Source organism: Lithobates pipiens, unplaced genomic scaffold (assembly GCF_037356315.1).
Source record: "Lithobates pipiens isolate NorthernLeopardFrog02 unplaced genomic scaffold, aLitPip1_a1.2 Scaffold_13, whole genome shotgun sequence".
Taxonomy (NCBI): Eukaryota; Metazoa; Chordata; class Amphibia; order Anura; family Ranidae; genus Lithobates; species Lithobates pipiens.
The window spans coordinates 27,140,605-27,154,046 of NW_027507718.1; the positions used below are offsets into that span (position 1 = coordinate 27,140,605).

The 13,442-nt window shown below is 42.8% G+C and overlaps 1 long non-coding RNA gene across 1 annotated transcript; it reads left to right on the forward strand.

Annotated features, from left to right (window-relative positions):
* Positions 1–6,050: 6,050 nt before the first annotated feature.
* On the forward strand, positions 6,051–12,951 carry LOC143973982 (uncharacterized). The gene is made up of 2 exons (XR_013272144.1): positions 6,051–6,662; positions 10,562–12,951. It is a non-coding gene; the product is annotated as an uncharacterized LOC143973982 (long non-coding RNA).
* The last annotated feature ends 491 nt before the right edge of the window (positions 12,952–13,442 follow it).

The following is a 13,442-nucleotide window of genomic DNA, read 5'->3' on the forward strand; positions in this document are numbered from 1 at the left end:
GCGAGGAAACTACTCGCAGATGAACTAAATATCAAAACCAAAATACAACATATCTTAAGACACAAAATATACTATGAGCAAGGAAACAAAAGTGGGAGACTGCTCGCTAAAGCAGTACAAAACAAAAAAATCTCAGCAACAATTCACCAAATAATGGACAAACAAGGCAAATTACAATCCTCGAATGTGGAGATTGCAAAACAATTTGAATTATATTACCAATCTCTTTATAACATCCCTTCCAATCCCAAGAGTCCGCTAAATTCAGACCTAAGAGCCAACCTTATCCAAGAATTTCTAAGTAAATACAGTCCACCCCGAATCTCAAACGCTACTGCCCAGAAACTTGAAGAACCGATCTCTGGCGCGGAACTAGATAAAGCCATAAAAGAGATGAAAATAGGAAAAGCCCCAGGCCCTGATGGATTACCCCACCAATACTACAAGACTTTCATTGACATACTAAAACCTCAATTTTTGAAATCTTTTCAATCCCTACACTCCGAGAAACACCCCCCCAAGCAATTACTAGAAGCCCATATAACTGTAATACCCAAAGAAGGCAAGGACATCACCCAGGTCACAAACTATAGGCCGATTTCCTTAATTAATGTCGATGTAAAACTTTATGCGAAAAATTTAGCTAACAGAATACTACCTTTACTAACATCCCTTATTACCCTAGACCAAGTGGGCTTTATTCCTGGCAGAGAGGGAAGAGATAACACGACCAAAGCCTTAAACATTAGTTACTGGTTAACTTCAAAACAAAAACAAGGATTCTTCCTCTCCCTCGATGCAGAGAAGGCGTTCGATAGGGTGGCATGGGATTTCATAGACGCTGTTTTGAACAATATAGGAATACTACCACAAATGCGATCCTACATCAATGTATTATATTCCAATCCGACTGCACGAGTTCGTGTAAACAACCACCTATCGAACGCCTTCAATCTACGAAATGGCACTCGACAAGGATGCCCACTCTCCCCACTCCTATTTGTCCTCACTCTAGAACCACTATTAAATAGAATTAGAATAAATAATGACATTAAGGGAATAGAAATTCAAAATAACACCTACAAAGTTGCAGCATTCGCTGATGATATGCTACTCTTCCTATCGGAACCTCACACATCCTTACCTAACCTCCTCAAAGACCTGGAACATTTCCATCTTCTTTCCAATCTGAAAATCAACCATGCCAAATCTAACGCTCTTAATATCACCCTGCAGCCAAGTTCAGTAGAACTCTGCAAGAAAAACCACCCATTTATCTGGGCTGAAAAGAGCATCACGTATTTGGGCATCGAAATTCCCTCAGATTTAAAAATGCTATACCAATTAAACTATATTCCCATCCTAAAAGAAACACAAGATGATTTGAGAAGATGGAACGCCCTAAACATCTCATGGTTTGGCAGGGCCTCGCTAATAAAAATGACAATCTTACCCAGATACCTATATGTCATGCAAACTATCCCCATCAGACTGCCACTATCCTTTTTTGCAGCTTTTCGTAAAGCATGCTCCATGTTTATATGGAGGGGCAAAACCCCCAGAATAAAGTTCGCCAGACTAAACCTCCCTAAACACAAGGGTGGTATAGCTCTCCCTGACCTTAGGAAATACCACCAAGCAACTCTCTTATCCCGTATAGTAGACTGGAATATTCATCAAGCTGTTAAGGATTGGGTGACGCTAGAGCAGTCTCAGTTCACCTTCCCAATTAAGTCACTTCCGTGGATCCACCCTAAACATCACCCTAATCACATCAAAATGCACCCCCTAGTTGGACCCACGTTGGAAATTTTTCACAACACATTCAAATCCAAAATACCCACCCCTTGGTATAGCCCCCTCACACCTCTGAGAAATAACCCTGACTTCCCACCAGGATTAGATAGAAACTTTCTTTTACTCAATTGGCCACATAAAGAAATCCTCGCCAAACATTTCTTCAAAAATGGGCAAATTCTCTCCAGAGAAGATCTCCATGACACTATAACACCCTTCCAAATACCCCACTGGAACTATATTCAAATTAGACATTTCCTGACCAACAGATGGACAACGCATCTTTGGACGAAACCCCTAACGACTGTTGAAGACCTATGTATGAAGAAAGACCCACATAGACATATTATATCAATCATTTATAATTCACTATTTGAAGGGTCACCCGATTTGTCCATCAAAACATGTGAACATTGGGAAAGAGATCTTGATATCTCAATATCCGAAAAACAATGGGAAAAACTATATATTTACGCACACAAAGGGTCTCTAAATGTAGCCACCCAGGAATGTAGCTATAAAATCTTGTCCAGATGGTATAGGACTCCCTCTATCATACACAAGTTCTCCCCTACATCCTCAGAAAAATGCTGGAGATGCAGACGAGAAGAGGGCTCGATGCTCCATGTGTGGTGGTCCTGCCCCTCGATCCAGACCTTCTGGTTGGAGGTTCATGAAACAATCAACAAAATCTCCTCAGAACACTTGATTTTTAACGCGGCACAATACCTCCTTCACTTGAATGACATCCCCAAAAAAATTTATCTAAAATCATTGCCAATGTTTATGGTCAACGCGGCTCGTCACTGTATCCCCATCCACTGGCGCTCCGAGGCCATTCCAACGAAGAAAGAATGGTTTCGGAGAATCAACAACATAGAGCAGATTGAAGAACTTATAAGTGTATCTCAGGAAAAAATTACTAAATTCTATGCAACCTGGCATGAATGGATAGAATATAAAAACACTCAGGAATACAAATCAATCGTAAACCATTAGAAAATTACTTCTATAAGAGCTAAGTTCAGACAGAATTGAATTACATTTTGTAATCATAAGTACTTTTCTTACGATACTGTTTCCCCTCCCCCCCATTCTCCTTTTTTTTTTTTTTTTCCCTCCCATTCTCTCCTTACACCCCTCACCCTTCCCCCACCCCTATACCTCCCCCCCCCCCTACTCTGGGTACAGTTAGCCAAATTACCAACTGTCCTTCAGTATTATGTTGGAATATTTTTGTTGATATGTTCATATATATATGTTGTACTATATACAGGAATATTATTTTTCTAATTCCCTTTTTAACTGTACTCTACTATTACCACATTTACAATATGCGACTGTATTTGTTTGCTTACTATGTTGAATTTTATGCTTTGGTTCACTCAATAAAATTTGTGAAACAAAAAAAAAAAATTTACAAGGGGGGGAAGAAAAAAGAAAGTACATACGGAACAGCAGGTAGAAAGGATTCGGTGGAAGATGTCCTCCGGAACAGAGGCCAGTAGTCGTCTTCCGCACAGATGTCCGAATCCTAGAAATGCTCACGATGGGAGATAAAAAATGAAGAAAATAAAGTAAGAGAGGATAAGAGCACCTATACAATCAGTTCAGCGCGGTGGGCGAGATTTGGGAGTAGAAACAACACCATCCGACAGCCTAGCAGGGGTTCCTTTGCGAACAGACACAGGGCCTGGTTGGTTGCGATGCGGTGTAGCCGAATAAGGATGCGTCACCGAACGAGCTGGTGTGCGAGGCAGGTTGGACTCTGTATGCGGGTCTGGATGGGTAAGATGAAGACCTTCCAGGAGGCGCTGTAAAGATTCCGGGGACAAACAGGTGTGCTGCTGTCCTTGGTAGGAGAACTGTATTGCGAACGGGAATCTCCAGGTATACTTCAGCTGGTGGTGAAGTAAGATCTGTAGCTGAGGCTTCATGGCTCAGCGCTTGGTAATAGTAAGGGGATCTAGATCTGAAAATAGTTGGTATGTGTGCCCCTGGAATTATAAGGAATCCTTGTTGCGGGCTGCGCGGAGAAGCTGTTCTTTCATTCGGAAAAAATGTAGCCGAACAATAATGTCCCTGGGAGGGCCATCTGCTTGCCGTCGGGTGAGGGCTCTGTGAACCCTATCAAATTCTAAGCGTTCAATAGGTATGCCCGGGGCTAGTTCTTGAAACATGGCCGTTACAAAGGACTGAACATCGGCCACGGATTCGGGTATGCCTCTTATCCTCAGGTTGGCTCTACGTGAGCGGTTCTCAGCGTCTTCCCAGCGTGAGAGAAGGGTGACATTCTCTTCCCGGAGAGCTGTTTGTTCCTGAGCTTGTTCCTGTAAAGCGAATTCGATGTCATCAACTCTGGATTCTAAGGCAGCAGTGCGCTGGCCTATATCACGTATCTCCCTCGAGAGACGGTCTGTAATCTGCTCCGAGGTAGCGTTTAGGGCTTTCTGCAGCATGGTCTCCATGCGCTTGAGAAAATCGCTGGGGATCATCCCTGATGGTAGCGGGGATACTTCTGTGGGATCGTGTGTGCTCACCTCCCGGTCATCGTCGCTGTCCGAGGTCTCTCGGCTGGGGGGCGGAGGACGCCCGCTGGATAGCGAGGGCCTTCGCCGCCATTTTGGACGAGACGCGGGCGAGGGCTTCCTTAATAGGTTTTGGCTTGTTCTTCCCTCTGTGGCCCGTCAGCACCATTCCACTAGATGCCAGGGCTAGCGGGGGTGAGGTACGATCCAAGATGAAGATTGATTCGGGCTTGGCTTAGCGGTTAAATCCCAAAGCGGCGGCGGGGAGTGCGGAGCCTTAGCAAGGTGCGTCCGCCATGCCAGACCTCGCGCATGCGCCCCCAGTCTGTCGGAATTTTCAACATACAGTTGCTGCCAGCGGCTATGGCCAACAGCAGTGGCCATTATATTCTGCATTATATTCTATATTCTATATAATAGCTCGGCATTTGGGGCATTTCCACATCAACAATGGCCGTGTCGATGGTAGACATGTGCACACTGAAATATTTTGTTCGGAATTTTGTTTTTTTGTCTGAAAAATAAATGTATTTAGTTACTCCCGAAATTAGTTTTTATTTATTTTGTTTCGTTAAAAAATGCATTCGACCGAAAATCCAAAATAATTAAGGTTGAATCGGTCATTGAAGGCGTATAGTGTCTGTCGAATGTTCTAAGAAGATTCGATGGAGCAGCTAAACTGTAGGACGCTGCAATCGTACATTTCTGGTTGAATGTTCCGCCTGCAAGCTATAGTAGAATTCTAATTCTAATGTTGTATGACACTAGTAATAATTATATTTATTAATTATTATTTCTAGTCAACCAATATTAGAATTATTCTATAGCCTATGGGCAGAGCATTTGACCACAAATGTCCACTCGCAGCGACTGTTTCGTCAAATCTTCATGTCGAATCTTTTCTCTCTATGTCAAATAATCTTGGACTAATAGAGTTAGGTTAGGCACGTTCGGCCTTTTTTGCTATTGTCTATATAATGTCAAATATTTTCTCTCTGTCGAATCTTTTCTCTATATGTTGAATCTTTTCTCTCTGTGTAGAATAATCTTGGACTAGTAGAGCTAAGGTTAGGCACAAATTCGATGGACACAGATCGCTATTGTCAGTGTCATGTTGAATCTCTATCTATATCGAACTGTTGTCGCAACAAAAATGAAAATAAAGCATTTGTTTATGTTGGATCTTTCAGTTTTCAGATTCTGCACGTTTGTTATCGTTTGTTAAAACAATAACGAAAATGCCCAAAATTTGAACGAAAATGCATTTGGACGGAAACTAATGCACATGTCTAGTTGATGGTGGAATCAACCAATTTTCTTTTTTTCCACCCATGGTGGAAGGAAAGAAAATCCTATCATCTATGGTCTGCATTAGCATTAAATGGTCAGCTCTTGGGCTAAATTTGTTAAGCTGTCTTCTTAGGCCATCCACAACTGGACAAATTATTATTTTTCTTACAGTGGAATGACTTACTTCAAATAATTTGGTAATCTTTTTAAATTCCTTGTCAGACTTATAGGAACCCACAACCTTCTTTCTCAGGGCCTTAGGTAGCTATTTTATTCTTGGCATTATGACTTCACACACGTATGCACCTAAATACTACCTAAGGAGGTTCTAATTATTGGTGTTTAATCTGGAGCTGCCAATACATTTTTCCATGTGACAATGGAAACAATTGGGCATTCTTTGCAAAATTAAATTTCACCACATTCAGTATAAGGTATGGGGTACCTTTTTTTATTTATGCTTTACTTTTATTTTATGAGTAACAAAGCCTGGGCTATGTGTACGTAACAAACTACTGATAACGTGATAATTAGTAGCGTGACTGAATGAAGATATTACTCAAGTCTGACCAGAAGGTCTGTCTCAAGTTTCTATACAAGCATCAATTGTCTGTTTCAACTTGTGACACCAACCGCATGATGAGGTAATGCTGGTTGAGAATGGTTTTGCTGAACTCTTGACATATTTGGGGTCAGTCAGCAGACACTGATGTGCAAGCGTAACGAGCTAGGACAAATTCACTAACTTTTGGTCTATATTTCTTAACAAGGACTATTGTTTGAGGAAGTATAATGCTGACGTATGTTTATGTGTAATGACTTCTACGGGGCAGGGTCTTTTTCTTGTACTGCATAAAAGGCTATGTGTGAGTTAATAAATTTCGCAGTCATTATTCACGTACAATCGTGTATGTGTGGTGTCTGTCCACCGGTGAAAAGGACCTCCGCTCCTCCATCCTAGCCTAGGCAACCAGGGGTAACTGATATTACTGAGAAGACGAGCACCTAACAGTTTTGGTACCAGAAGTGGGGTTCGTCTTGCGACAGGTAAGTCACTTTACTCTTTTTACCTGATTGGTGAATGGTGTAAACACTTACTCTGTCCGGGCGGCCGCTACGAACTTAGTTTAAATTTAAAAGAAGTAACTGTGCCTTCGCGGCGGACTAGGCTGGTCCCTCGGAAGGTTAAAAGGGCTCGCAAGGAATTTATAGGTTTAGGAGAGTCCGACTAGGTTGGTCTGACTATAAACTATTGGTGATAGTATTTTTAACACGGGAAGTAGTAGATTACGCCCGTGACAAAGGGATTGGTGGAGTGGACGCCCATTTGAAAAATTTTTTTTTTTAAAAAGTGCACTATAAATTGATAAATGTATTGCAATACGGTTATTTCATGTCTTAAAGTATATTAAGAATATGTCTGTTTCTCTCTAGGTACGTGTGTAAGTATATAGAGTATAAGTTTTAATATAGAGTATAAGGAAAATAATTGTTGTTGTTTAAATGAGTGCAGAGTATGAGGAGCCCTCTTGTAGTGACATAGCATCCGCCTGCCCCCATTGCACGTTAGGTCTACTCTTCCTAAGAATAGATGACAAGTGGATTTTACTGACCACCAGACCAGGGGGGTTCTCTTGCAGACTTGGTGTAAGAGGGGTATATCCCGCCACCAGGAAAGATTTACCCTTCATCGTATATTAAGGGTAAATCTTCATAGTTTTATATAAGTCCATCTGCCCCAAAAAAGATCAGGGATCCTACTCCCAGACCAGAGACCGGATTGTTGGATAAACCAGGTGTTATCACCTGTGTCCTGCCACTAGACACACACTGCCCAGACTACTAGATGGGGAATTCTGCAGCAACCCAAGCCATGGCCACCCCATCACCCTATGAATTTGTCAGTAATATGATCCCTGGCCCCCAGGTAGAACCATTTTGGACACAAGTCCGGGAAAGGTGTCACCAATTGGGAATCCATGACCCAGGACCCCAAGGTCCTTGTTCAGAGGAAGACTGGCAAGAAGTCAGTAAAATTTGTCAGGTACATAAGCATTCTTATCCTCCCTGCAAAGGGGCTGACCCACAATACATGAAGGATTGTTTCTGTGCATGGAACAAATGCCTTGGAAAATATAGGCAATTGTGGACAGCAAGGACATTGGAAATCCCAGTGCCCTTATAGGACTGGACAGATTAGAGCAAGAGGCAGAGGCAGGGGATTTAACCCCCAGACCCGCCCACAGTATCCCCGTTATCTGCCATACTAGAACCCTCGTCAACCACTACCCCAATATCCTACACAGCCACAAATAATGCACCGAGGGAAACTCTGTTGGTATTAATGGGACACCTGTCACCCATCCCATCACTCCACCACTGACTGTAGCCACTCCAGAAGGACAGAAATTATGTACCCAAACTTTTGCCGTCTTGTCCTCATGCCCTGTGCCCCTTATGGGACGGGACCTCTTGGCACAACTGTGTATTACCATTAAGTTTAATAGAGAAGGTTCCCTTACCGCTAGTTCACCATTATGTGACTTACATGGCCCTAAGCGACATGCACACAGAGGCTTCTTTATGCTACTCCCCGCCTCTCTCGAAACACATGCTATCTGGGCGGAAAACAAAGGTAGCGTAGGTTTCATTAACTGTACGCCTTACTCGCCTCAGATGCGCCCTGACGCAGAAGCACAATATCACAAACAATACCCCCTGCCTCCCGAAAAAACTCAAGGTATTGCCCCCCAAATCCAAGAATATATATCCTTAGGCATTTTAAGACCAGTCATCAGTCCATGGAACACGCCTATTTACCCCGTGAAGAAGGCTAGCGGCGAGTGGAGACTTGTCCAAGATCTTAGGGCCGTAAACAAACAAGTTATACCCTTACCACCATTGGTTTCGGATATCACCTTCATTTTCTCTTGTATACCGGCAGAATCCCTCTGCTATACAGTAATTGACTTGGCGAATGCCTTTTTCAGTATTCCCATTGCTGAGGAAGCCCAACCCATGTTTGCCTTCTCCTGGGCCGGGGGCCAACTAACCTGGCAAGGGTATGTAGACAGTCCAGCCGCCTTCTCTATGGTACTCAACGAGACTGTCAAGTCTTGGACTTCTGAGCGTGGGTCGGTACTAATACAGTATGTGGACGACCTGCTCCTGTGCAGTCGAACTGCTGAAGATTGTGCGGTCGATTCAACATCACTGTTACAACACCTAGCTCACGCCGGGCATCTAGCCTCAAGGAAGAAAATACAATGGTGCCAGCCACAGGTAGAATACCTAGGGTGCATTCTAAAGGAAGGGACAAGGCTAGTGTCCCCCAAACATGCCGCAGCCCTTCGAGCTCTCAGTCCCCCAAAAGACAAAGCCGCCCTACTCTCGTTCTTGGGTGCAATGGTATATTGCCGCCAATGGATTCCTGACTGTTCTCATTATGATAGTATCCTAAGAGAGGCTACTGGCTCGACAGCCCCTAAATTAATAGATTGGACTGAAGACAGACTACAAGCTTTTCAAGCTCTATTAAACAGTCTGTCATGTGCACCCGCCCTGGGATTGGTAGACTATGGTAAAGCTTTTCAGCTGTACTGTGTAGTTTCAGGGAAATCTTTTGCCGCGGTTCTCACACAACAACATGGAACAGGATACCGCCCGGTTTCTTACCTATCCAAGAAACTCCCTGTCCAGGTTCAAGGCATGCCGTCATGTCTCCAGAATTTAGCAGCCTGTGCTATGGCAGTACAGGACGCTAACAAAATGATCTTGGGACACCCGATGACGCTTTACACCACACATTCTGTCACCCACCTCATACAGAACATGAACACCCAACACATGACCTCACAAAGGCTCAGCGGTTATGAGATTACCCTTATGAACACTGACAATCTATCTCTTAAATATGTTCCCGTTAGCAACCCTGCTGTCCGCCTCCTGCACTCCATGCTGCGTCTACCACAAGACCCAGACCAGCTTCATGACTGTGTGGAAAAAGTGGAATCCATCACATCCCCTAGACCTGATCTCACGGATACACCTATTATAGATGCGGAAGATGTTTTCGTTGACGGTAGTTGCTCCCGCCCCTCTGATTCCACTTTCCTAACAGGTTATGCGATAGTCCAATTACCAGACAAGGTGCTAGAAGCCAAGCCGCTACCTCCCTCTTCAGCCCAAGTAGCAGAATTGGAAGCTCTCACCAGAGCCTGCATTCTATTCACTGATAAAAAGGTGAACATTTACACTGACAGTAGATATGCTTTCGGATTGGTGCATGACTTTGGTGTGATATGGGCTAATAGAGGTTTCAAAACCGCAGACAATAGACTAATTGCCAATTCAACACATATTATGGCTCTTCTCCAGGCCATCCTTCTCCCAAAGGAAGTGGCTATTATCAAGGTAAAAGCCCATTCCTCGGATAACAGTAAAATATCCAAGGGTAACGCCCTAGCCGATAGGACTGCAAAGCAGGCTGCCGCCTCCTCCCCTAACCCCCCTGCCCCCACAACAGTTTTCTTTAAAGAGCATTTCACTTCATCTAACTTCAAAACAATTGTAGCACAAATACAAACAATGGCCACAGACCAGGACGTTCGTTTCTGGGTCGCTGCAGGATTGACCAAAGACCCCGAGGGTCTTTGGACAAAAGAGGGGAAGGTATTGGGAGTACCTGAAGCAAGTTGCATTCTCATACTCTCATGCCTCCATGGCCCAGGACACATAGGAGCTGCCCCTTTAACCAACCTGTATAATAAATCTTTTTGTACAAATAATTTGAATAAACAAATCCAACTTCTGACTATTACCCCCATTAGACCCTAACTCTAACATTAACATTTATTCCCAACAGGAAATGTACGTGAAAAATCTGGTAAGTATGCTCCACGAAATAAACGAACACGTTTCTGTCACCTTTTTCCCTCTTCCCACAGAACCAACGCATCCCTTCATCCCTGGGGATAAAGTGCTGATCAAACAATTAGCACAAAGAAAGAGTATCGGACCGGCTTTCTCAGGACCATGGAAGGTGGAAAAGGTATCCAGGACCGCAGTGTTAACAGACCTAGGAAACACCTGGATCCACGCCAGCCGTCTTAAAAAGTGTCCCCAGCTTCCCTCGACTCCAGAGCCCCTGGCAGTGACAGAGAGCAGCAACTCCCAAGAACAAGATCTACAAGAAGTTCAGAGAGGCATAGAACAAATTTCCCTGGAAGATCCCACACCCCTCAAAAGGACAAAACAGAGCCAACAACTGCCGGGATGAGAAACGAAGAAGAAGAACAGAACTCTTAGATAACAAATAATCAGAACTTTAAAAAACAAAGATGCTTTCTCCATCAGTGTCAGGAAAGGCCTTATGCCTCTTATGCTGTACTGCCCTAGTAGTGTTTTTACCAACCTGGTTGATAGCTAATTGTATATACCACCCAGAAGATTTGGGACCATTAAAAGGGATTTGTGGGACTCCCTCCCCCAAGACAAATAACACACCCGCTGTTAGACACAAAAGAAGTGAACCTTCCCAAGAGTTTACTGATAAAATGTTGTTATTTAAATTTAAATACAGCTATGCCCAAAAATCAGGTTTTGATAAATGCTGGATATGTAGTAAGCTTCACCCTAGTACTGCTAGGATTCCTTTGATGGCCATACCTTTAAATTTCACCCTTCTCCTTAAAGGCACACCCCCAATAGTTCTTACCGATGTTACAAGAAAAGCTTCTAACAAAACCCTCACTTTTCAGATCATAGGTAGAAGCCATTATCCAGATTGGTGTTTTAGGTTGGGAAATACTACCAAGGGAGCCGAAATTTGTAAGCAATCAAAGCTTAATATTTCAATGACAGCATTAAACGAGACCTTTTATAGAACTCAAGACACCACCTTAAACACCACATTATACCAATTCTTAAATACCAGCACCACTTCCCCTATGGCTCAACTCTTATCAACTCTTACATTTTCTGGCTATTCCGACAAATTGTATAAAGTGTTCCTCGAGCGCCCCATAGCCTTGGGGAATAATACTTATATCTGTTGTGGGAAGCTTTGTCACCCTTGGATCCCCACAAAACCCCAGGGATGGTGTTATCTCGCAGCACTAGCCCCCATTATGGGTGTGTTGGGGGATAAAGAAGGGAGTCACCTTCTTGAAGCCAGTGTTCATCCCAGATATCCCCTTAAACATCGTAATAAGAGAAAGATATTCCTAGAAAAAGATATGGCATGGGCCTGGTTCCCATCCTGGACAGGATGGGGAATAGATTTAATGAAGAGACTGAATAATTATACTGGAATTATTGATGAGATCTTGGAAAAGAATTCCGACGATATCACTAAATTAAACATAGAAACTAGGGCAATAAGGAAACAGCTAGAACTACATGAACTGGCCATAGAAAGTATGAGTGCAGCACTCACAGGGCTTTGTGAAATTACGAAAGTATGAGTGCTGTACCTGGATTCATAATACTAGCATTGAAATACCTGATTACTATAATATAATTGCACAACACAGAAAAGAAGTAAATAAACTCCAAGACGAGGCTAGGAATATTGCAATAACATGGGACCCTCTAGCCAATTTTAGTCTTGGAAATATAACCTCTTGGTTAAAAAACACAGCCATGACTATTGTGATCATATTGTTTTTTATTTTATTTTTATACGCTTGCTATAGAATTGTAGGATGTCTTTGTTCTGCTAAGGGGACTGTATCAAATCAGGAGACCCTAAAATTAACCGCCATTCCCAATAGTTCAAATATTTGGTATGAGAATCAGGAACATGAACCTTGATTAGGTTTTGACCATTCTGTATAGTACAGAATGGCCAAAGGGAGGATTATAAGGTATGGGGTACCTTTTTTTATTTATGCTTTACTTTTATTTTATGAGTAACAAAGCCTGGGCTATGTGTACGTAATAAACTACTGATAACGTGATAATTAGTAGCGTGACTGAATGAAGATATTACTCAAGTCTGACCAGAAGGTCTGTCTCAAGTTTCTATACAAGCATCAATTGTCTGTTTCAACTTGTGACACCAACCGCATGATGAGGTAATGCTGGTTGAGAATGGTTTTGCTGAACTCTTGACATATTTGGGGTCAGTCAGCAGACACTGATGTGCAAGCGTAACGAGCTAGGACAAATTCACTAACTTTTGGTCTATATTTCTTAACAAGGACTATTGTTTGAGGAAGTATAATGCTGACGTATGTTTATGTGTAATGACTTCTACGGGGCAGGGTCTTTTTCTTGTACTGCATAAAAGGCTATGTGTGAGTTAATAAATTTCGCAGTCATTATTCACGTACAATCGTGTATGTGTGGTGTCTGTCCACCGGTGATCGGGACCTCCGCTCCTCCATCCTAGCCTAGGCAACCAGGGGTAACTGATATTACTGAGAAGACGAGCACCTAACATTCAGTAAGCTCCGGGAAAAATTCCTTTGCAAAGTGTGACTATTTGCCTTAAGTAAATCAACCCTCTAATGTCTGTTGAAATATGTTGAAAGAAACAACTTTTTCTTTTAGTTGAACTTAAAGCTGAACAACAGGCATTTAGCCACTGACATGACATGACTCATGAGGTACATGACGTATGTCTTTAATTAACATTTTACAATTTTAGTGAGCACTGGGAGCATAGCTATTGCAGTACATTCAGTCCTCTGATGCCCTACCTTCAGGTCCCAGCTACTGCAGATGCAGAATTGTGTGCAGCCATTCTACCTGCCCCTCTTCTCTTCATGCTAAATCAAAAAACCTCTTGTATTATGTGAACCCATTTACAAAACACAAAGGCTT